This window comes from Toxorhynchites rutilus, chromosome 1 (assembly GCF_029784135.1).
Source record: "Toxorhynchites rutilus septentrionalis strain SRP chromosome 1, ASM2978413v1, whole genome shotgun sequence".
NCBI classification, from domain to species: domain Eukaryota; kingdom Metazoa; phylum Arthropoda; class Insecta; order Diptera; family Culicidae; genus Toxorhynchites; species Toxorhynchites rutilus.
In genome coordinates, this window is record NC_073744.1 from 206,107,653 (window position 1) to 206,131,992 (window position 24,340).

Sequence of the window (24,340 nt, forward strand, 5' to 3'; positions counted from 1 at the left end):
TTTAGATCTGACAATGAATTTTCTGTCTGGCTCACAAAGGTCTAATAGATAAGACCGATGCAACGATAGACGACTTTTCTTAAAACCAAACCAGACGGAAAATTCAGTGTTAGTCCCCACCGACTTGTAGCCAATTGAAAATGAATGTACTAATGTCTGTTGTTTTTGTGTTCAGAAAATTTTCTGCGGCTTATGGTGACCATGCTCCAACTGAGCGAATGTGTCAGACGTGGATTGCGCGGTTCAAAAGTGGTAACTTTAACTTGGAAGACAAAGAACGTTCCGGACCGCCAAAAAAGTTTGAAGATGAAGCATTGGAGGTTTTATTCGATCAAGATCCGTCACAAACGCAACAAGAATTTACAGATACACTTGTAGTAGCTCAGCAAACCATATCCGATCGTTCAAAAGTAATGTGAATGATCCGGAAGATAGGACATTGGGAGCCGTATGAATTGAAGCCACGAGACGTTGAGCGCCGTTTTTTCGCGTGCGAACAACTGCTCCAACGGCATAAAAGAAGGGGTTTTTGCATCGAATCTGGCGATGAAAAGTGGGTTCATTACGACAATCCTAAACGTCGGGCAACGTATGGATACCCCGGTCATGCATCAACATCGACGGCCGCGCGGAATAACGGCTAGAAGGTTATGTTGTCTATTTGGTGGGACCAGCTGGATGTGGTGTACTATATGTTACTAAAACCGAAGGAAACCATTACGGGGGACCTCTACCGACGACAATTGATGTGTTTGAGCCGTGCACTGAAGGAAAAAAGAGCCACAATACTAGCAAAGACACGATAAAGTTATTTTGCACCACGATAATGCTCGGCCTCATGTCGCGAAACCGATCAAAACATACTTGGAAACGCAGAAATGGGAGGTCCTATCCCACCCGCCATATTCTCCAGACATTGCATCGTCCGATTACTACCTTTTTCGATCGCTGCAACATGGCCTGGTTGACCAGTATTTCTCCAATTTTGATGAAGTCTAAAATTGGATCGATTCGTGGTTAGCCGACAAACCGGCCGATTATTTTCACAAAGGGATCTGTGAATTGAAAGGAAGAAAGAAAAAAGTTGTGACTAGTGATGGGCAATACTTTGTATATTGAATTTGTAACCTTTTTTGCAGAATTAAGCATTAATTTTTGAAAAAAAAACGAAGAAACTTACCGGTATTTTTATTTAAAGAAAACGAAACAAAGACTGGATACCAACGTTTGATTGGAGGGGCGATACCAAAACCAACCGTCCCGGGTGTCAACCGGTCACGCTACGCCACTGATTGGAAGAGTGTCCAAGAAAAAATTTAAATCAAGAAAACAAGACGAAATTCCCCAAAAATATTCTTGATAGGCAAGCAATTTGCAGTTGTGCGATACTCTCGCAATTTCTAGAACCATGAATCATAAAATTTATGAGGACAGACTACTGCATTTTCTTAACTGTCAAATCTGGTCGGACTTGACAAGCTACCACTGTATCACCAAATAGTGATACAGTGGTTCCGAAGGAGAGGAATCCGGCCAAAACGCCGGAACTAAGACCAGGAGAGGAATACTAGTCAATTGTGACGCACATATTAAAGTAAAAGGGCGGAACTGCAGTTGAACTGAGGGATTTGAATTGGGAATAGAATTTTACAGCCAATTAATTGGAAACAGGGATAGTTCAAAAGATGATAGACCATGAAAATCGCTGCCAATTTAGAAACGGTACGTTTTTTTTCTTTGTCCAGTAAGGCGCTTTCAGTGCTTGGTTCTGGGATCATTAACAGCAGTTTGTTAACAGTCTTTCCGTAGAAACCCTGTACAAAAAATTGAAAAATTGCCCCGTGATGGAAGAAAGGAAAAGGATTACCTCTGTACAAAAGTTATCTCGACACCCAAAACTCACGTACAAGGATCAAAAAGAAATTTAATATGACTAAAACCACCGTCTGTGCTAGAACGGTTCAGCAAACGTTTAATTTAAAATATATATCAAATGGATGGAAATCTTTCGCTTTTTGTTTCCTTTCAATCGCCAAAGTTTGAATCGCTTTTCATTTTGAATAATTTGAACAAAACATATTTCAAATCAATTACACTGATTCGAATGATATTTTCGCAATCTTTTGGCAACCCGGTTAAGTTGGAGAGCAAACAAGTGATCGCCACTTTTTGACGAGAGAAGCTCAAAACTTTTCACCGCTCTCTCCCCACGAGCAACAAGTTTGCAATGAGAGCTATCGGTGTGTTTGTTTTGTTTCAGTACGATCGTTTACCTCATCGGGTTTGGTTCAGTTTAGTGTTAAGCTGTGGAACGATCGCGCGCAGTTTCGGGGTACTGTAGCGAAAGCATGCTTCGCTGTGTGCTGCTTAAACGTTGTGCGGATGGATGATGAGTTGTGTTGCATAGCGGATAGCTGAAAGTGGAGCCTTGAAGTAAGGCTCGCAGCATTACTACACAGAAGGGAGACAACGAGCCGTGACATTCCTCTTTGCGAGGAGCTCACTATACACGGATACCTGTGTGCAATAACAATCTCTACGGTCGTCATCATCTTCAGCAGCAATGACACAACAATAACTGCTGGAAAGAGTTGTAGTATGTGAATAATAGGTTAATTTTGTGTTATAGTCTTATGATCTTTCCGTGATAGATTTTATAGAGCTAGTGCGAATACTTTGTTCCAAGTGCAACTTTCTTGTGGTCCATTATTGGTGCCTGTCGTGAAAAACAAGCTCAGAAAAGCTTCGGAACAATCGCTGCTTTAAGTTGTATGCCTTTACCACCATTTGCCTCAAGATGGTAATTAGTTTTTGGCGATGCCCCAAGGCTTCAAGTGAAATGTAGAAACAAGCTGCCGATGTGAGTGAATCCATCGAGAGTTGTCGTGTGTGCTTTGCTTGTGAACAACTACAGAAGGAGAAAAAAGAAAACAAGTGAAAACGTTGATCTTTCAAGTTTGTGTTGTTTTTATTGGCATGCAATGTCCGAAAAGGAGTGAGTGAATTTGCGCTCGGCTGAGGTTTGATGGTTATGAGGAAAGACATACAGCGTATTGGGGAAGGCCTTTTGAAGCTACGACAACTCTGACGACGACGACGACCTAGGCGACGGAGAGATCGAGTTGAACGACGCGAATAGGCGCAGAGCTTTTTTTGGTAGTGAAAATTGTTGTCGTCAGCGACTGGAGTTTCGAACGTTGACGTTTGGAGATACGACGAACGGAACGATCATCGAACCCGAATCCAACGGTTAGCGCACGGTGTTGTGAATAATTAAATGATAAAAGGTTTGCATCGTTTATTTCCTTTACCTATTGGTTTATTTATTTTTTCCGTGGGACATTGATATAGCGAACATTATTTGTAGGAATATAATCCTTTAGAAACGAACAAAAAACTTCCGTTCATTTTTATGAACGAAAATACAAACACACCTGAGTTCAATTCTTCTCTTATTTTGATCATGAATTGCATTTCAGGTTTTAATCTTTTGATTCCGATCAGTTTTTTGACAACACTTTGACTCTTTTTGTTTTTGACATGATATGATTGGTGGAGTTTGGAAGAAGTAGACAAAACGGGTTCCACAAATGAGGAATCGCATAAAAACAGGTTTACCTGTATATCTGTATATATTGAATATCTACTGATTATCTATGACGATACTTGACAATTAGCTTCTTACATTTCTTTTTTTTTTGCTTTCTCTTCGACCAAGTTCGAACAACAGGGATTCCTCCTTCTTCCAACGTTGTCTGCCCGTCCCTTTTCTGTAATTCAACGGCATCTGGAATCAATTAGATCAAAGGAAAGCCTCAAATTTGTAGGACCAATTCACCCTACAGAAACGTGTGCATGTCACCCCACACAACATGCGAAAATTAAAATGCAATTAATTTCATTCATTGTTATCAAGCATACAGTTTCGCTGCATCAATTTGTAGGCGAACAGAACTTTACTGCACAATACACTAAAAAAACATATGTAAAAATGGACTTTGGACAAATCCCGGGTCAAGAATATTACCTTCTTAAACGTAAGGGGGATTCTCCGGGAAAGTTCAAATTTGTCTTCGCAGATAAATTCGCTAGCAAGTTGATGATTTGGGAAGGCATCTGTAGTTGTGGATTAAATTGTAGAAGTGTAGCAAATTGGTCAAAATACCACCTGACATGGAAAAGTGAGAAAAGATGGGAAATATAGTTGACAATGTCACTGTGCAGGAAATGATGGGATGTATTTGGCGAAAAGTTCGGAGGTTCATCAGATAGGCGAAAAAATAAACGCCAAGGCGACTTTCTGTCCGAAGTGATCGTTAGACGATGCCGACCTCACAAGGTTATAATCGTCGATTCCTCGGAATGGACACCGCCGTTCGTGGCAGTACGCAAACCAAATGGAAATGTTCGCATCTTTGCGGATTAAACAACGAGACTCAACTAAAGCTTGATCAAAATAATCAAAATAATTTGACTCTGTTAGTCAACCTCAGCGGCCATTTTATTCCACGATCTCTTCATGTTTGCAGCGTCTCGAGTAACTTTGGCACTCTTCTTCATTATCTTGCCTTGCAAACATGGTGTTCGCATCGAATCCGGTAGAAACAAGAAGGAGAGGAGCTCAGTGAGCGAGGTGGTTACCAGGTGGAGCAGGACTTGGCAAGAATCGGTGCTGCCGGGAGTCGGAAAACTGCAGCCATGGATCGGGTATATTGGCGAAAAATTGTGAAGAAGATCTAATTTCTCAATGGGACGTAGAATCATTATAAATAAAATAAATAAAAGCTGTCCAAAATCCATCTTCACGTACGTTTCGTCGTCTATCAGTATGTATCCTCACTACTTCGTCAAAACCTTGTTGTACAATTTCGAGCGCGTTTTTTGGTCACCAGGGGTGACATTGCGCATTTCGAAACGAGTGATTTTTGTTCGTTTCGACCATTTTGACATGCCTTTGACCAGCTTTGTTTACGAACTCAAAAATTTTACATTTCTCTACGAGACAAATTTTGCTCTAAATCTAGTACACCGAGAATATGAATTTGAAAAATATGCATAATACTAAAACCATTTCGATTTGAGTTCGAATTTTCTCGAAACGAGTTACTCGTTTCGAAATGCGCAATGCCACCCCAGATTTTGCTTCAGCGAACTGTTAGTTTGTTTGAAGGCACGGAAAGTACGGTAACCTTCTCGTATACTACTTCTTCTTTTTTTTTTGTTCACGGAAACTTTTAAATCTCGCATACGGATTCTCCGGTTGGTACTTTGGTTAGAGTTGTGTTTTTGGCGATGTCGTAATCCGAGAGTCCCGGGTTTGCCTTAAGGCAATTGTCAAATTTTACAATCAATTGTAAAAACCTCAGCTTCCGATCGTAAGTTACACTATGACGCGTCCTCTGATCCAACCGAACAACAGTTGTACGTTCACGAAAACATTTCAGCACATAATCAGCGATTTCGCGATTTTAGTACCTGGCCACACAGGATTTTTAACGTGGTTGTCCAAAATTTCTTTTCTCGGCTTCCATCCTGCAGAACTTTTCAAAACAAAATGGATCAAAATTTTTATCGACGAAAGATACAAATTTTCCAAACAATCTGCTGTCAAAAGTTTTCAGATACGCCTACTACGACTGCTACTGTAAAATGAACAGCGATTTCGGATTCTAACGGATTCATATTTGGGTAAACACTTTTAATTCACGAATATCACGATTCGTGACAAATTCGAATAGGATCAGTACTAGGTGTCTAACTGACTATATTCAATTATAATAATTCGAATCGAGTTAATGGCCATGAGCAATATTTGAATATTTTTGCAGCAGTTCTACCATATAATAAACTTTGAATGGGCTCTCGGTGTTTTTTCATGAAAATAAGTTATTTTAGGTCGTTGGGAAAAATGTCACTGAAAGTATTGTGTTTTTGATAGCATTTAAGTTTCACCTCGGTAAAACGCCTTTACGACTTTGCTGTTTACAGTGTGCTTCCTCTAAAGTTGTCCTTTGGGATAATTTCAGTTAGTAGCTGTCCGCTCGATTACATATTCTCGATTAGTGTACTGAATAAAATTATATATTGTTGGAGGTGTCGTGTAATGGTGATGATGCCATGTATAACTGCATTTGAGTGGCTGTCCATGCTGCTCTTGAGCGCTCCCGGGTCTGTGCAGTTTGATGCTGCTGCTGCTATGAGCTTAGTTGTTTTGTTTGCTGGGCGGCATTCATATGAGAGTTTGTGGTATATATGTTTTTGTGGTTTTGAGACTCGCAGGCTCTGTTGTGCTTTTGCGAGAGGGATCGGGGTGGGCATGGATGTTATGAAATAGTCCCATACCTAAATAAAGTAACATTCGACAATTGTCGGTCGTTGGAACGGACGCTAAGCTTCAGGCAGTAGCAGCAACCTGCTATGGGTGGCGCAACGTTCGTATGTGTGTGCGGCAAACAACCCTGGTTTGACTCATTGACTACTGCCGGAACACATATTGTTTTGCTGTATTATTCCGTTGGTTTTAATTCAGTTCAGTTCATTTATTGGAGTGTATGTACGATTGTAATTACAAGTCTCCAGACACAGCAGTGGTTGATTATCGATTAAGTGGAAACGATTTGCCCACATTTGGCCTAATAATGTTATTTTCCTTAGATTTCCATCGAAACGGTGGAACCGTTTATTGCCCCATAAATTAAGGTACATAAACTGTTAGATAGAGATGGCCAGTCAAACCGTACTTTACTATTGCCACAAATTAGTATGGCTATGATAATTGCACCATTAAACATGATTCCGAAAGTTTTTCTTTCGTTTCGCAGCTGGATTGTTTTGCCTCGAAAAATGCTTTCAGTTTAAACTATTGTGTATTTGTGAAATGCCCGCTTTGTTCGAAATTTGGGCCCTCTGTCGTCGATGAATCGCCTAAACGCCTAAATGAGCCATCGGTCGTGGGTTAAGGTGTATTGATGTCACGAACGAAAAGATGAAAACACTTAAAAGGTGAATCGCAAATAAGCGAGATGACGAAAAAAGAAACTCAGATAATAGCAGAGTGAACAAAACTCGAAGGTCTGGATCCATCCGGTTGGGGCGCAGGGAAGAAAAGGTATAAGAACGTAGACGAAGAAGACAGGAGGATGTGGTTCAATAATGGATGCGAGACCAAAGCGCTGCAACAGGAAGACGCAAATTCATGCAACAAATTTTTCCATCTCCGTCTCCACTTAGCTCCAAGACCGAGGAATTTATTGATACAGTTCTTCCCACGTCGTTGTTCATCACTGGGAACTGGTTGGAAGCAGCTGAAAAGTGTAAGTTCATTTTCCCATCTTATTCCCCCTCCCCCCCTTTGGCCGGTTCACACGAACATCGTCTATTCTTTGATTTTGTTCTTTCAGTGGGCTTTCGATTAGCTTCTAGAAACCCGTTCTCTGACGTCAAGCTAATCAGTTCCAGTCTTTGATTTAGTATTCCATTTCTTTCTGTTCGTTGTAATTATTCATTCTTTTTTATTCGCGTGTCGTTTATGCTGCGGTTGGCTTTCTTAAAAAAAAGCGTTAGGTCACCTCGGTAAGATTTTTTAGTGTACTTCAACAAACCAGGAGAAAGGACTGGGTTTGACCCCTTCAAATTAACGATGCGATTCTTTTGACCTGTTTCAAAGGAATCGCACATCGTGCCATCAGAACCAATTGGTGGGGGAATCCCCTGGAAGCAGTAATGATTTTTTCAAAAAGTGACGCACGGCATGTGGCTCAGGTTTTGTTTTCTGAGATAGAACGAGTTTTCGATCGTCAAGTTGGCTTATTTTAGGCTGTTTTCATCACAACCCATAGACGAAAAATTATTCATAACGGAAAAGGCAACTGTTCTCCTTCTGTTGGAACGAATGACGTTGTAGCTTTTACCATTCAAAAATGTACTTCGAGTGGAACAAGAACGTTCCCAGAAATGCGTTTCATTTTCCGTAGTTCAATGTAATATGTATACATTAGTAGGTATTTTATTTTTTGTAAGCCCATTTCACATTGTTTCAATATTTCTTCTTATTACAGGCCATTGCCCGATTTTTTTTCGTACACGGTCCATCATCTTTTGCACGAGCCCTATTGGTTAGCTGGCGAATTTCATTTTCGTTTGAAATCCTTCAGTTCAATTGCAGTTCCACCGTTTTTTATTCAGTGTGTGTTTCACAATTGACAATTATTACTCAATGAGCTTCAGCTACGGAATATTGGGCTGATATTGGTGAAATTAATCAAACGAACTAATGAAAAACAAACCGAAAATGTTGAAGGCGTTTTTTAATTAAATTTCCTACAAGAATCATTAGTTGAATTCGCTTGTTGAACTGTTATTAAAAAAAAGCCATATAAATTGAATCTAATTGTTGTTGGAAAAAGTAAAGGTGGCCTGAACCGATCTCCAAAAGGTAGTTCTTAACCGACCTCCAGTTTTTACTTTCGTAAATATTTAACACGTTCACTCTAGCACTTGCCATAAATGGCTCGTACAAGCCTGTCTCATTGGACGGCGCTCACTACCGAGGAAGCGCTTTTGACTTTGCTATCAGAAACTTTTGACTAACTCTATGTATTTGCATGTGTGTGTACATACGCACGTATCTGTACGTGGGCGTTTGCGGGTTGACGATGACTTTGAAGTTGACCTTTTTGTATGAAATGGTCAATAATCATCGTCAGTTGTTCTTATCAAATCGCTTATTAAATTGTATATTTTTTTCCTTTTTCTGCACAACATTTCGTTTCAATTTTTACAACGTTGAGCTCCGGATTTTTTCTGTTACGCTTTCCATGAGGTTATGCACCGAAGAACCAATTTTTAGATCAAGCTTAGGATTGTTGCATATTATCGATTAATTTAATTCATTTCAGCTTCGTTTCAAAACATACAGATGAACTTTGTTCTATGGTTTGTCAAAAACAGTTGAACGTAAATTGCAGAATATACAATATAATCTTGTCTCGACTTCCGGTGGATCAACAACAGGTAGATTGAATTTATATAGCTTATTTTGAATAACGGTTCAATAAGCGAATTCAACTATTAAATATTCTCCAATTAATACAAACCATTTTTTTAAATCCTTCCTTATTTTGTAACTGTCCCTAGGGACCGACACGAGGGTCAATGTGTTAAGTATGGTAAAGAAATATATGCGTTTTGATTTGTGGCAAGTCAAAACGATATTAATAGATGCAAAACATATTAATTAACTCAGCTGATACTGCACGATTTGAATTATTGATCAGATAATTACAGCTACTATGTATTGAAACAAGTGAGGAAAATCAATTTTACAAAAAACACCACGAAAGACAGCTTTTCATCTTAACCAGACAACCAATGTCGTGGTTCAGTTTTCTCGGAAACGGCTGAACCGAATTGGACGCCACAAATTTCATTTGAAACTCCATTCGTTTCATTAAATTCATTTTCAAACCCTTTAAAGTTTTATCGGAATCGGTCCACGGGTTTCTGAGATATTCCGGATACATGTTCAGGGGTCATAAATTCCAGAACCCAAAACAATACAAAACCCGCCCTTTGGAGTATCAAACTACATGATTTTTCAAATTTTTGTTTGTATTCAAGCCTATAAGACCCATTTTAAGGGTTTTTGGCAATACTAAAATAACCCGGACGGTCTTCGGATGACCCGCAGCTTAAATTTTCAATCGAGATATGAGGTAGGTACGTTTAGATGGATTAAATCAGATTAGGTATCCTCAAACTCATGCATTATCATTTACACTGCCACAGTTAAAGAAATCAGTGAATTTCTTTACTTTTTCGTGTATATTACGCTATATATAATGAAAAAAAAAATAGATTGATCAATGTCACGCCAGTTTGTTGTGAAAACAGCAATTTTTAATCGCTGTTTCCACAACCGATTGGCGTTCATCCATCAAAGTATGGGAGAATCTGTTTCCAAATATTTTCTACAACATGCCACCGTTGAGTGGAGCATGAGGTAGCATCAGAGAAAAGAGTTCTACACATTTTCCGTCTTTGTAGCGTGTGTCGAGCGGGCCAACGCAGTTGAGAACCCGATTGTAACAACTATGGACAGCATCTTCTATTCCAATCCAAAATGCAATTGAAAACATCCGTGTTGAATAAGATAATGCCGTCCGAAATTATCCGATGTAAAGCAAATACAGTTTACGCGAGGATGTTCGAGTTTTGTTATAAAATGCGTTTCGATGGAGATTTTAGACATTACCCTTCGATCAACTCTCAGCTTCAATTCATCCGAAAAAGACATTGAGCAAGTGAGGTAAGTGAACATCGTCAAAATGCTTTGTCTTTGATGTTGATATTTCAAAATTTGTTGTCCCTTCTCGTTCATTCTATGCCATCAGAACGGATTAAAAATCATATCGCATCAGATTCCAAATTACGTCACATTATAAGGAAAGTGGCGCTTGTGCCACATCACAGTGGAAATGGCGCTTACGCCATTCCGTTTTCAGGCTTTTACGAGGTCATTTTTCCACATTTCTATAAAACTTCGCAGTCGTTTGAAAGGATTTGGTATTCTTTATCGATTTATAACATAAAAAGTAAAATGTCAATTTTGGCGCTTGCGTCACTTTGCGATATCACGGAAGTGACAGTGACGCTACAGTAAGGTTGTAAACAAATGAACTTTTTAGGAAAATCAATGCCTACTGTGATTATGTACAATCATGGCCCCAAAATTCAATTTTTTTTTGGAATTCAAGGTTGAGCTGCCGATTCTAACAAATAAATTCCTATATGAATAAATACTTTCGTAGAAGACAAAATTTGGTGTATATTTTGTCAATCTTCAAAAGCCGTCGTTTCCTAACCAGATTCCGATAGTGGTATTCGTCATGACATCACCCCACCACTCTGTCTGCAAGTGGAACATATTTTCCACCTGGTTCATATTGCACCTGACTTATTTGTTCTAGACACTCTAGTATTTACCATCGCACGCACACCCACATACCGCACTCTCTCTCTATTTCGATGCATGCATGCTAATATGCCTTCCGGTTCTGCTCCGCTGAATTCGACGTTCAACAACAAACCAACCAAAAGGGTGCCATTGCCCTGCTGCCTGTCCAGAACAGAATGCCTCGTGGAGAGACACTATATAGCAGCCACCACTAGTTATACTTGTGCCCGTCAGTATGGGATATGGTCTGATGCTCTTGCAGCGGGGACGACCGGATATGGAAGAGATTTTTCCAAGTTAATTCATAACGAGCACACGGCGCACTGCCTCGCATTCGCAAACAAAAACATAATTCAATGTCATTTCAGAGCGAGAGGAGAATCTATTGTTTTTGTTTTGCAGCGAGATTTACATTTTAAGGCAGGAAACACGGCCAGATGGAATGGAAGGCTTCGGCGTCACTCACCACAACTGAAATGATTCATCATGAAAGTGTTGTGAAAAATTAATGAGGAAAAATATGTATCGGATGTACACCGTTGGATCAACACACGGAAAATTGATTCTTGTTTTGCATATCTCGGTGATTGCATTCGTGCAATTGCTGGAAATATTTTCCGCGCGAGAAAGAAGGGTGGAGAGCAAGGATAAAAAGCTATTCATGAAAAAATTATGACAATATTCGACAATGGCCCGAATCGAGCTTCACAGGCAAGCAAGCATCACTTGAAATCACTTGAAATTGAGTCATGATTGTTCGGTGTGTTCGTGAGGCATCAATTTCTAAACTGTAACCCTGTTATGAACGCGAACGCGTGTTTCAATCGATGGGGCAAACAAAAGCGTGCTGAAAGGTGTACTTACTCTACACTTTTCGAAACACCATGCTGTTTACTGTACGAGCGAAGAAATTCGCCCCAAAGGAGAGATGTGAAAAACAAGTTTTTACATGAGTCAAAATGCAAATAGATTGCTGTGTTTGCCCTCCGATCCGATCGAGCCGCAATAACAGGCGGAGGTTAATGGTTTTATCGGGTGCTCATGGAAATCATCGCCTATTATGATGATGCGTGAATAGTTTGCAAGATCCATAAATGGATTTGTGGCAGCATCAGCAGTAGTAGTAGGTATACCGAGGGCGTTACATCTTGCCGCCCCAGATATGTATTTGCCTTTCAGCTGAATCGAGGTGGAAAATCTTTCCCTAACGCGATGTGATTGATTGCTCATTGTTTCACCGAACAGAGACTAATCGTGATCGATTTCATTTTTGTGCGGATGCTTGCATTGTAGATCGAAGCAGGCCAGCGTCGTCGTTCGGGGGAGGTGAACCGACTGTTGGCGGCAACCAGCTGGAAAGGCTGATTAAAAATGATTTGTGTGCTCTTGTTTTTCTTTTCTTTCTACAATCTGCATGTGTGTGTGCGTGATTTTTTTTGTTCATGGGAGGACTTTCCGACGGTGTTTCAATTGAATTTTCTCTTGCTCTTAGAGGTTTATAGATTCGAAAGATGAAAAAAAAAAAATGTTTGCGGCTAATTTCCCGTCAATTGGCAAACTTATTTTTGCTGTTTGTTTTGGGAAATGAAAACCCATCCGGTGCTATTGAAGATCGGCATGTATGTGTCCTGATTTTCGTATGCTGGAGGTGTTTCAGTGCTACAGACGAATAATGAATAGTTCGGGTTTGGAAATGGTGCTAACTCCGAGCATCTCTGACCTAGTGATTTTGAATGGGTAATTTAGCTTTGTTTCGTTTCTAGTGTACAGTGTACGTGAATCATGGTCAATAAAAATTTGGGTGAAATAGTCGTTACCACAAACGAAAAATAGACTGCGCTATTTCGGCTTAGGGTCAATCTGTATTCGAACAGATGTAGACATACAAAATAGGTGGCCAAATATTTCCATAGGTCACTTTCTCTTCAACATTTGAGGTACTACTGTATGGTTATGTTTTGACATCGTTGCTTTATAGAATATCTTCTCCTAACACAAACGTCCGCACCTTTGCATTAACCCCTTTCACCAGGGGTTTGAACATTTTCTTTAATTTAAGTTCATTTTTATTACTTCTGGGATTTTACTAAGTTTTACCTTCATGTTGACCCAAACTATCTCGATAGCGCGATGTTCCGAAGTTCCGAATCACACTACCGGACTACGTTTAACAGAACGGTATTAGATGTAAATTAAAATTAAAAAACTAAACATATAATAAATAATGGAAGGTTTCGAATGCTTCTAACTTGACCATAGATGCATACAACAATCGATATGTTTCTATGAAATATTTCTACGCATCTATCACATTAAGGGGGTATTCTAGTGTAGAGACACGAATTTCGGACGTTTTTTCGAACTCCGTAAAAATAAAACAAAGAATATTTTTACTATCCATTATATCATTATTCGTTTATCTATCTTTCAACAATAAAACAAAAATAGGACGGAAAAAAAATATTCATAATTAGAATAGTTACATGCTGGTGAAGTGAGGGTGTTCAAAAAAAAGTTGTGCCATGGCGTACACGATTCCAGTCCTTCTGGTTATCTGAAACAAAAAAATCGAACAGATTCTGAATCAGTAAAGATGTCGCTATGGCATGAACCTCGGACAAGTCAAAAACATGGGTTTTAACAAAATGGCGGCCGTTTGAAAACAAAAATGCTGTTTAAAACGTTTTTTTTTTGCGTTTACCGATTTTTTAAAAGTAGTAAAATTAAAAAGTTATAATTTTTTATCGGTTCATACGATAGAGAGATGTATGCAGATTATTTTCATATAAATTTGACATAAATCGGTTCAGTAGAACTTGAGATATCGTGTACGCCAGTTAGAAAAAAACTAGTTCCGAGAGAAACGCGTTTGAAGTTCATTGTGATGGCCGTAACAGGTTAGATACCACATCACTAAGATGGCTCTAACTAGGTAAATAATAGGATTTTCGATAAGTCCTTTCTAGAGTATATTCTTGAATGCCTAAACTACTGAAATATGGTAAAAAAAAATTTCGATTTTTTCAGATTTCTAGACTAGAATACCCCCTTAAACAAAATGTTTTTTCGATTAAACTATTGAATAATTTCAAAATGTCAAGCATTGACCAAACCAAGTTGTAGCGACCACATCCACCAGTCCAGAATCTGAAGCCCTTATTCATCAAACCATGCCATGACTTTCCGATTTTTTTTAAATGATGCCAAATTATCCAAACGGGTCTTCATGGCAAATTGATCATGTAAGGGTCAGGACCAGTGTTGCTACATTTTAATCTGTACCAGAGGGGTTAAAAATCTTTCTCATCTGCAGTTTTTCTTCCAAAAATCTGTACCATCGAAAATATTCGTTGTAGAAAATATATTTTATTTGAATGGAAAAAATACTCATTTATTCACTACAAATACAATATTTACATCTGTAAGTTATTCGTGTGTTTGATGACGCTTATACATAGCCACTATGTTTTATTAAATCATTTGATCTCAACAGCTTTCATCGTATCATTGCTGAGCCGATTTCGAAGCTTATTTTTGTTCTGATTATATTCATAAAAAAATTTCCGAGGAGTGAGGCATAGTGTGAACGTTACAAACAAGGCATCGAAGCGCAAAAAATGCGAGCGAACCATCAATTCTTTTCAGACATTAAATTTTTTGTCCACCTATCCTGCACATGCTCGCCTTCAGGTACTATGACTCTTTTACGGAGTAATTTTACCTTTAGAGTACGGATTAAATTCTCCAGATCTTGTATATTCCCAATGTAGAACCCTGGAAACGTCTCTGACACAACGAATTTCGTCGCTATGGAACTGATCAATTATTGCATTAGGAGTGCTCTTATGATCAGCTGCACCAAGCGATACCGCGGCGTAAAAGTCGTCATGTACTTTAATGTTACTTTGTTCAAATATAACAAATTTCGCAAGCTTACTTTTTGACGAAAATCTGTACTCTGTACCATACAGAATCTGTACCAAGAATAACAAAAAATCTGTACCTTTCCAGATAAATCTGTATGTGTGGCAACACTGGTCGGAACCACATGTTTTAACCCTCTAAGATCCAATTTTTTTATTTGTCTGAAAACCCCATTCCATTTTTATCTCGAATTTCCAACTTTAAACATAAAATACTCCTAGCAGAAAGCTGCCAGCATAAAACCAATGTGTACGTATGATAGATGAAAATCTTCTAAAGACGTTCTAGTGGGGGTGAACATTGAAAATAATGTCTGAATAATTTGAAAAGAAAATCCGTGAAGCCCGTCTAAAGGCGGGGTTGGGTTGTAGAGGGTTAAGCATTCAAATAACATCAAGTAATCATTTTTATAACATTTCTAACGATTTGAAACTGAATTCGAGCTTGCTAATCTAATTGGTTCACATCACCGTAGACGTCGACACTGTACATTCGTCATCGCGAATTCATTGATTGATTATTTTTGACGTAGGGTTACGTTTTTCGGGAAAATATTAGGGGTGCAAATTGAAAAACGAAAATCGATCGCATTGTGAAAAATGTCCTATTTCAAATGCTTCTTACTCAGCCATTTCATAATGCTTTGATGAAATCTTTGCGTCAATCGATTTCGGCACTCCATAACAATTTTTTAATTGAATGAAATAATACATGTCATGAAACTAACTCTCGAACAATTGAAAAATCTCAACCGTTATCCAAAAGAAAATACCTTGTTCTGATTGGTCGAAACTGAAGATACAAGCTTCCTTTTGTACTCACAATAATTACTCAGTCATTTTCTGATAGATTTATGAGAGTTTTGCATCAATCATTTTGGACACTCCATAATTGTAAATACAATAGAACCCCGATTATCCGTGAAGTAGTCGGGCAAGCTCACCGCGGATAACGCAATAAAGGACTAAAAATAAGAAAAAATAGATGTTTCAACAGGAAAACAATGTTCTAGCAATACAGAAATCAGTTAACTATCCATCTACAAGGTCGTGTACACCAGTGGCTAAATAATGTAAAAGCCATTGCCAAAAAACGAGCATGAGCCTACACTCTCTGACAAGTTCCGGGAAGGTCTATAGATTTACTATGGAACTCGCTGTTGCGAAGATTCCGAATCGCGGATAATCAGGGTTCTACTGTATATGAAAGTAGGGGAAACCGAAAACACAGAAATGTGTTCTCTAACAGAGATTTCAAAACCAAGGTGTCTGAGGAAAATCGGCAATGCAAATACATGCAAGTCGAGGGAATTTTTATATTGCAAGTAAAATGAGTGATACGATTAATTATAGTATATAAAATTTAAATATGAAACTTTAATGTTGGTTGCTTCGAGAAATTTCATGACAATGACCGATCATGTATTGTGAAACATTTCGCACAAGTGTTAGTGTCAAATTGTATATGGTAGCGGTATATTACCGCACTTAATGGTTGCAGTGGTGATGTAATCAGTTGCATGCCGATTCAATTTACCAAGTCAGGAAGTTAGCAAACATTGAGCTTTACAAAGACAGAACAAGCACAAACCCCTAGTGGATGCATATAAGAACCCTATTCACAGTTTAACACCGCCAACACCGCCAGGGGTGCGTTCTCTGGTCAAGGTTGGCCCACGGACTCGGATTCGCTGCCTGTCACCCTTTCCGCACGGCATGGCTTACTGCCGTTGTTCTAAGCGCAAAGAGCGCGCGTGCACTGCTTATCCGAGACAAGCTGTCTGAAACAGTGATTACATGACATTTAGGAGAGGAACGCAACGCACGAAACCCTATTCCACATGCAATCACACACCATATGGCGGCATCGTGCGGTGGTTTTGTTTCGTCGTGTAAAACTTCAAGTCTCCATGGGTTGGTTCAAACACAGACCGATAGTTGTGTCTCGTAAGAACATGAAGGGTCGTTTGTTAAGCCTGGGAATTTTCATTTCGAATTCTACTGGTTGGTGAGCTGGGAGGAATTACTGGATTTTAGCTGAGTTCGTATAGATTATATTACATTATCTTGCTACATAATCAGCCACAGTCTGGCGCATTTGGGAGAATTGTTCCCTCCCTCCACTAGCTGAATTAATTAGTTATATTTTCATAAAAATACCACCGTTCCGTTCGTTTGGTTTTATAGAAGGCTATATGGTACTAATTCAAATGATAGGCTCAACGTATAGAATAGTAATCACATTTCCGGGTGAGTAAACATCCCCATTGCTGTGTGCGAGTTGGTGCCGTTTTTCATCTCGCTTTCGGTCGTGCTTGTGCTTTCCCCGGCTTTTTTTTATCTATACCCTCTCCTTCCTTCCACTACCTGTATTCAAATTTGCAACGGTTGTGGAGATTGGAACAAAGGCTGGCAGACTATGTACTAAACGACCATTAAATGGCATATTCCGATCCATATTTGCAATGCTATGCCTTTTTTGGTCTGGGCGTGTACAGGTATGCTTCGATTATTTCATGGCTCTTTCCAACTGCCAATGTTTCGGTATTTTCACATCTTCAAAGCAGTAATATTGTCCGGTGAAAATGATGTAACATTATTAATTTGGAACATTATAAAAACCAAACGGAAGTATCCGAAAGATAAAAGCGGAATCCAAATCATAAGTTGTTTTCAACGTTTTAAATAGAGCCGTGCGAATATGTAACATGATTTATTCAACTAATTCTGTTTTGTTGAGAAAACACGAATTATAACATTCGAAATGGATTATGGATTTGTAGTGTGCCGTAAGTCTAGCGGTAAGCCAACACGAATCAATTTCCCTAATAGATTCAATTGTTCAGTTACTCGGAACAATCGAAAAACTAAATTACGAAACAATCCCTCCTAAATGGATCATTTTCCCAGCGGATTGACATGCTTAGCCAAACGGCCGGAGGCCAGCTGTTGTTGTGTCCACTGTTTTCTGCTGCTGTTGCTGTTGTTGATCCCCTTTCGACAATGTCATCGTCCAGCGGTTAACCTCCTTTTCATACATATTTGGGCCGTTTGTTTATTGTCAACGACACTTAAAAAGTATTTGCGTAACCGCCAACTCTTGAAAGAAAAAAAACACCCCAAAACCAACCACCAGACCGACAGCAGCAGCAGCAAAAAGAGTTAACCACTTTTGTGTTATGCTTTTCTCAGCTGCTTAATTTGCTGCCGCTTATGCTCAGACTAAAGCAAGTACGAATGAGCCGAAAAAAATGAACAACAAAAAAACTACGTAATCAAAATTTTCTCACAGCTTGTTTTCTTCTTCATATTCCGCAACCCTGGTGCAAAATATGCATTTACTTGGCTCAGAGGTAAGGCTTTTTTCCCAGCCTCCCTCCGACCAAAGCAACCAACAAAAATCAACATTGGCTGGCTCCTCTACACAATACAAGCACAGACCAACTCCGTTGAACTGGTTGCACCTTAGTAGGCTAATACAGTTACTGACTTGTGGTTTTTCGCGGTCTCGTCTCGCGCCGCCCTTCGTCCCCTTTTTCCATAGTTCGGTACCTTTCGGGTGCTATGCAAAATCAGCCGCCCGGGAGATATCGGCTGCGTTGCGTTGCAGTCTATGTATACAACAGTATAGGACAAAACATTTATAACGCATTTTGAACGGAAATAAAATCGAGAAGTTTGATTATTTGTTATTGAATATTTTGTTATCGAATTGTTATTGTTATTGTTTCAGTGGAACTTTGTTTTGTTTTGACTTTCGATTATTGAAGTGTTTCTGTTTCTGCACTGCGCGAAATGGAAGTTGGGAAATCCAAAATGCACTTGAATCTTAACTCAATCGACACGGCGTTGGTTGAAGAAGCACTAAGGAATATCTCGTGGGATGATATTTTCATATCTTTAGATGATTTTGAATGTGATGAGGAAATACATAAGCAACACGCCGCATCAATGTTTGAATTCCTTAACTCACTTGATGTTTCTTACTGCGAACTCGACTTTTCTACGACTAGTATGCATCAGCACAGACTTCAATGTTATTTCGTTGCATTTCGTGTTGTTCACCATTTTCGCAAGGTTTGTCCCTTTCTACAGGGACCACTTGAGATGGTTTTCATCAGCTCTCATTGAAGTTCAAAGAGAAACGCAAAGCGCTCTCTGCTGTTCCGTAGATCTGGTTACCGTCAGCAAACATAACATTTTTTTGCAATGTACTGAGAGGATGGATTAGAAGCCCGCGTCTCTACGACAGGATTTGCTTCAACACCAGTCCCTTTTCTCATCGTTGACGGAGGGTGTTTGATCCACTTCTGACTACACTACACTACACCCAGCATGAACCGACAACCAGATTAATACGTAGGTTCAACATGCTGCAAGATGTTGTTCCTAAAAATATGACATCAGAGGAAATTGGAAGAAAATTAACATAATATTCAAGAGACCGACTAAACGTATAAGTTTAGAAATTTTTAAATAAGTGTTAAATGTGTAATGTGTATTTTCTGTTTTCATGTTTAATATTAAGAAGGGTAACGGGCTTACAGCCTATAGTCCAAATAAACAAGTAAACAACATTTGCATTACAGATGTTATAATGCTGAGGGAAAACATACCATTCCATGTTACCCAAACAATGCGTAAACTGCGACTATGAATGGTCCATTTTGAAAAATTCTTTAGATCCCTAATCGAAACAAACATAATTCAAAATGTGGCTTGAACTTATCAGAACAGAATCAATAATATAACACGTAATAACACGTATTTTTAGTTTCCTGATTGCGTTATGATATCGAAGGCTTCATGACCGAGCGTCGTCCAAGATGCAAAAGGTTTGTCTAGCACTGTATTGTAAATAGTTGATTCGGGCAAAAAAGAGCAACGAAACCACACTATCTCAGCTGACTGGATTTGCGACGTATTTGTTGTGGATTTTAATGGCGTTCAAGGGGAGCCCTTGGTGGCGGTAGATGTTTTCCGTGCGGCACAATTTTTAGTTTCTATCTGAGCATACCTTGCCGTGTGTGTAAGTGCAGAGTCACCTACACCAAGAGGGCAGAACTGTCCGCAGGGATACCATCTGTCGAGCTAGACGCCCAGTTTAAAACCGGGTGGAAGGAAAGTACTGTGAAGAAAAACACAGATAGAAGTGGCGGTTGGTGTGGAATTTTAATCAATTGCAGGGAGCTTTCAAGATAGAATATATTTTAACGTGAATAATTATGAAAACTGAACTGTGATCATTTCCCGGATCTTTCTCGTTGAGTTAATTCTAGTCGTGCCAACCAACTAATAATAAGGACTTGAAATATGAAGTATGTAATAAAGCAAGAAATTTGACATTGGGCTCAAATAATGTATACAGGGTGGCGCATAAGTCACGCGACCGATTTGCACAAAAAAAAATCGTATAAAAAATGTCTCACGATACCAAATCTTTATTCTCGAATAAAAAACGATACAAAGTCGGCAACTGAACCGCTTAGGAACCAATACGCTCGATAGTTGCATTGCGATCGTAATTTTTGGCATGTAACGTAACGAAGAAACATGTTATTTGCAAATGGTTGAAAAATCTTGAACGAGAATTGTGTCTGAAAATAATCTGATATTATAATGTCGAGTCTTGGTAGAAGTACTAGGAATTTTATAGTAAAAGGTAATTCTAAAGGGTAGATTAGAAGATCAATCAATGAATGATTCTGCGATTGGACCCATAAACAGCGCTTAGTAAGAAAACGTGGATATGATAACGAAAAATAAATTTTGGGCGGGACGAAGTTTACCGGGTCAGCTAGTATATATATAAAAATGGATATCTGTTTGTCTGTCTGTCTTTCTGATTCTTATGGACGCGAAAACTACCGTATGTATGTAGGAGATTTTGGGACCGGGGAAGGTTTCTATGATAGTTCGAGACCCCTCCGTCCTCTCTAAGGGGGGGCTGCCATACAAATGAAACACAAATTTTTTAACAACTCGAAAATTAATCGAGCAAACGAAACTATATTTAGCATGTGGAGGTTTTAGGGTGGAATAAATGTTTCTATGGTGGTTAGACACTCCTCCCTCCTCTCTAAGAGAGGGCTGCCATACAAACGAAGCACAAACTTCTGCATAACTCGAGAACTAATCAAGCAAATAGAGCCAAATTTGGGATGTGAGGGTTTTTGGGTACGAGAAATGTGTCTATGATGGTATGGCACCCCTCGTTCCTCTGGAATGGAGAGGGGGTCCCATAATAATATTACACAGAAAAGAAATCCATCATTCTCTCGGAAGATTGCTGTAGTGATCAATATCTCGGTTAAACAAGTTCCACTTTATGCTCATTTTCAAGGTTATACAAAAATAATTCTTTTGCTGTTTTTTGCTTGTTCAATTCAGTTGTGAGTTACAGGGTGTAAACGGAACCTCAACATAGAGAAAGTTCATCTTTTAAAATTTTCATTAGATTTTTATGCCTTTTTTTGACGGAGTTGTCACACTTCTTGACTAGGTGAACCTAGCCAGAATGTTCACCTGCCCCAGGGTTTCTTAATGCCAAGGGGGAACTAGGCTCTGCGGAATTCATGTATCTGCATGCTCGTGCTGTTCAGTCCTGACAGAGAAATTGTCGGACATTTGCGCAGTTGCTAAGAATAACCAACTTTTGGATGCCGGCCATTTCCTCCTCTAGATATTCAACACCTAAGACACTTGTCTCTAACAGCTGGAACAATTCTTAGAACCTTCCTTAGTCCCACATTTCTTTGACTTCCACGATCAATGGAGGGTACTTCTAAATTTTGGGACTCTGGTTCTCCTCCAGATTTGGATTCAGTACAATAGCGCCAGAGATGATGGTGATGATTGATGAAACTAGATGAAACCCAAAAGTTTCGTCATGATCTGGAAAACTTATTATGAGGGTTAACAATTATCAAGACTAATAAAATGGAAACCGAGGGAACAACCGATCAGAACTTGAAAAATAAGGAGAAGACTGGTGTCGAGAGCAAATCAGAGGAACAAACCCATTCTGTCAAGAGGAAGGACGCGGAGGAAGACTACGGCGCACTCCGTTTGCTACATGTGTAGATCGCTTGCCAAATCATCTGTTTCTTGGCAAACTTTGAATGTTTCTGCTTCCTTACCTCCTCCGGAACATCAAACTTGTGCTGGACGGTGAAGAACAGTAACTGCCGGAAGTCAAAGTTTCATAATCCATGATGAGACAATTAATTTTCGTCAGCATCTGGGTGTACAGTTCTCGGGCCCGTAACTTTCCCACCGTATTTTGCCGTTCGTCACGATTAGAAGCCTTCTGCACTTTGTACTTATGTAGTCCTTCCCGGTCCTTGGCTCTCCGAACGAAACACTTCAACAGATTCAACTTTTTGGTCACATCACTGACCGAAGCATTGGAATTGCGCTTAAACACCTTCACGACAGGCTTATGATCCTGGTCACTAATAAAACATCCATTTTGACCGCATTTCTCTCTCCGTTCCATGCTCAGAGTTTCGTAGTAGCATTTGATCACACGTCTCGCCGTTGAATGCACGATTCTGAGCTGTTTTCCGATGACTGCGGCGTTACTTCTCGGGTGACGCCATGTTTCCAATTTTCGAAAAACTAACAGCGATACAAATACAGTGTAAGCAATACACTCTACACTAGTTCTATCCAAATTTTCAAGCGAAAATACCCAATGGATAATTTTCTACAGCGTTTGTTTCCGTGAAGCAATTTGATGTGGGACACCCTTTAATTTCAACTCGTTCTATTAATGTGAACGTGTCGCGTATTTCTATCAGTCTCTCCGAAACGGTCTCCTCTAAAGGCACGAACGTAACACAAAGATAGCTGGCAATTACGAATATGCAACGGCGACTTCTCCTTCATAATTATGATCACGCAATTGCATCATTCCTGGTTTGCTATTGTAGTGTTTTCCAAACATCATCGGCTTCTTCAGGTCAGACATCGTCGTCGCCAATGTACAAGGATTGTACCTTTTGTCAATAAGAAGTCATTTTTAGCATCACACAACTCACCTCTATCCGGATAGCTATAGGTGACTACGATGATGGCAGCTTCAGTTACCTGAACGTATACAGACGCAGCCGGACGAGAGAACAAGTGATTTGCATGTTTTCTTGCACACAAAAAAAAAAGTTCACTGCAAATTGTGAAGCGCCTTCAAAACGATACCTTTTTTGGTTGGCTGTTTGGGACGGGCTTCCATTATGATTTCCGAAATTCAAAACGAAAGGAAAGCTTCGAAAGTGTCACTTCGAGAAAGGCCTACTGATCTTTTGTATGTAGGGTGAGTTAGACATACGGGATGATTTTGATCAAGGCGCCTCTATATATACCAGGTGAAACAATCATATGAAATGCACTTTCAGCCATATTGGAATTGCTGTCGATATTGTTTACAAACAGCTGCCGGCGGCTCTCTACAGACTGCTACGAGGCTTATTCGAACGATACCTACTATGTTCGGCTTTCGCAAATTTATGTGAAAAAGAAGAGATGATTTTGTAGAATTTCATTCTCATCCAGTTCATCCACTACTCTCGCATGTGAAAATGCAAAAATGGCGTATCCTAGCAATAACAAAACAAACAACCCCCGCTGCACAAACTGTAATCCATTTCTTATTGAAGTGATGATGTTGCTTCACCTGTTATACTTTTATACAAGCGCCTTGATTTTGATCACCCTTTTATCTCAAAAAGTACGACTCAACTTGGATTTTTTACAATGTCATCTTCTTTTATTGTTGAACCGTTTGCACCTAACGTAAAAATTTTTTGGTAAAATTCGACAAGTGGAATGAAACGGTAGCATGAGCACAGCAAGCACTTTTATGGTAAAAAAATGTGAGTTTTCCGATCATGGTTTAAGAATTTTCCCGCTGATTAAACAAACTTTTCGTGTAATGTGCAGTAAAGTTTTGTTCGCTTACATAAGAGGAACAATTTGATGCAGCGAAACTGTAAGTTTGATAACAATAAATGAAATTAATTGCATTTTAATTTTTGCATATTGTGTGGGGTGTCATGTCACGTTTCTGTGGGGTGAATTGGTCCTACAGGTTTGAGGCTTTTCTTTGGTCTAATTGATTCCAGATGCCGCTGAGTTACAAAAAGAGGATGGGTAGACAACGTTGGAAGAAGGAGGAGCTTGGAAGAGCAACGCAGGCCATCAAGAACGGATTTTCTTTCACCAAGCATCGAAAGTGTTTGAAAATGCTCGAACAACAGTGAAAAGATCCATATAGAATTCGAGATGGTCTCAATCCATTTTTTCTGGCCTGGAATCTGGCCAAGACACCTGGTATCGATTCCAGAACACTGTTACTGATTGTAACATTATCCCAAAATACTTTACATACACATAAGTATGTTTTTTTCGATGAAACACACACTGGATCAAATCACTCCACAGACGGTCCAAATCACCCCGCATC

General features: G+C 39.3%; 1 protein-coding gene across 1 annotated transcript in view; it reads left to right on the forward strand.

The window, feature by feature from the left end:
- The first annotated feature begins 2,273 nt into the window (after positions 1–2,273).
- LOC129774909 (uncharacterized) overlaps positions 2,274–24,340 on the forward strand; it is a 52,007-nt gene continuing 29,940 nt past the window's right edge. The window contains exon 1 of the mRNA XM_055778979.1: positions 2,274–3,287. The gene's annotated coding sequence lies outside the window, so the exon portion shown is untranslated. The remainder of the gene's footprint in view (positions 3,288–24,340) is intronic.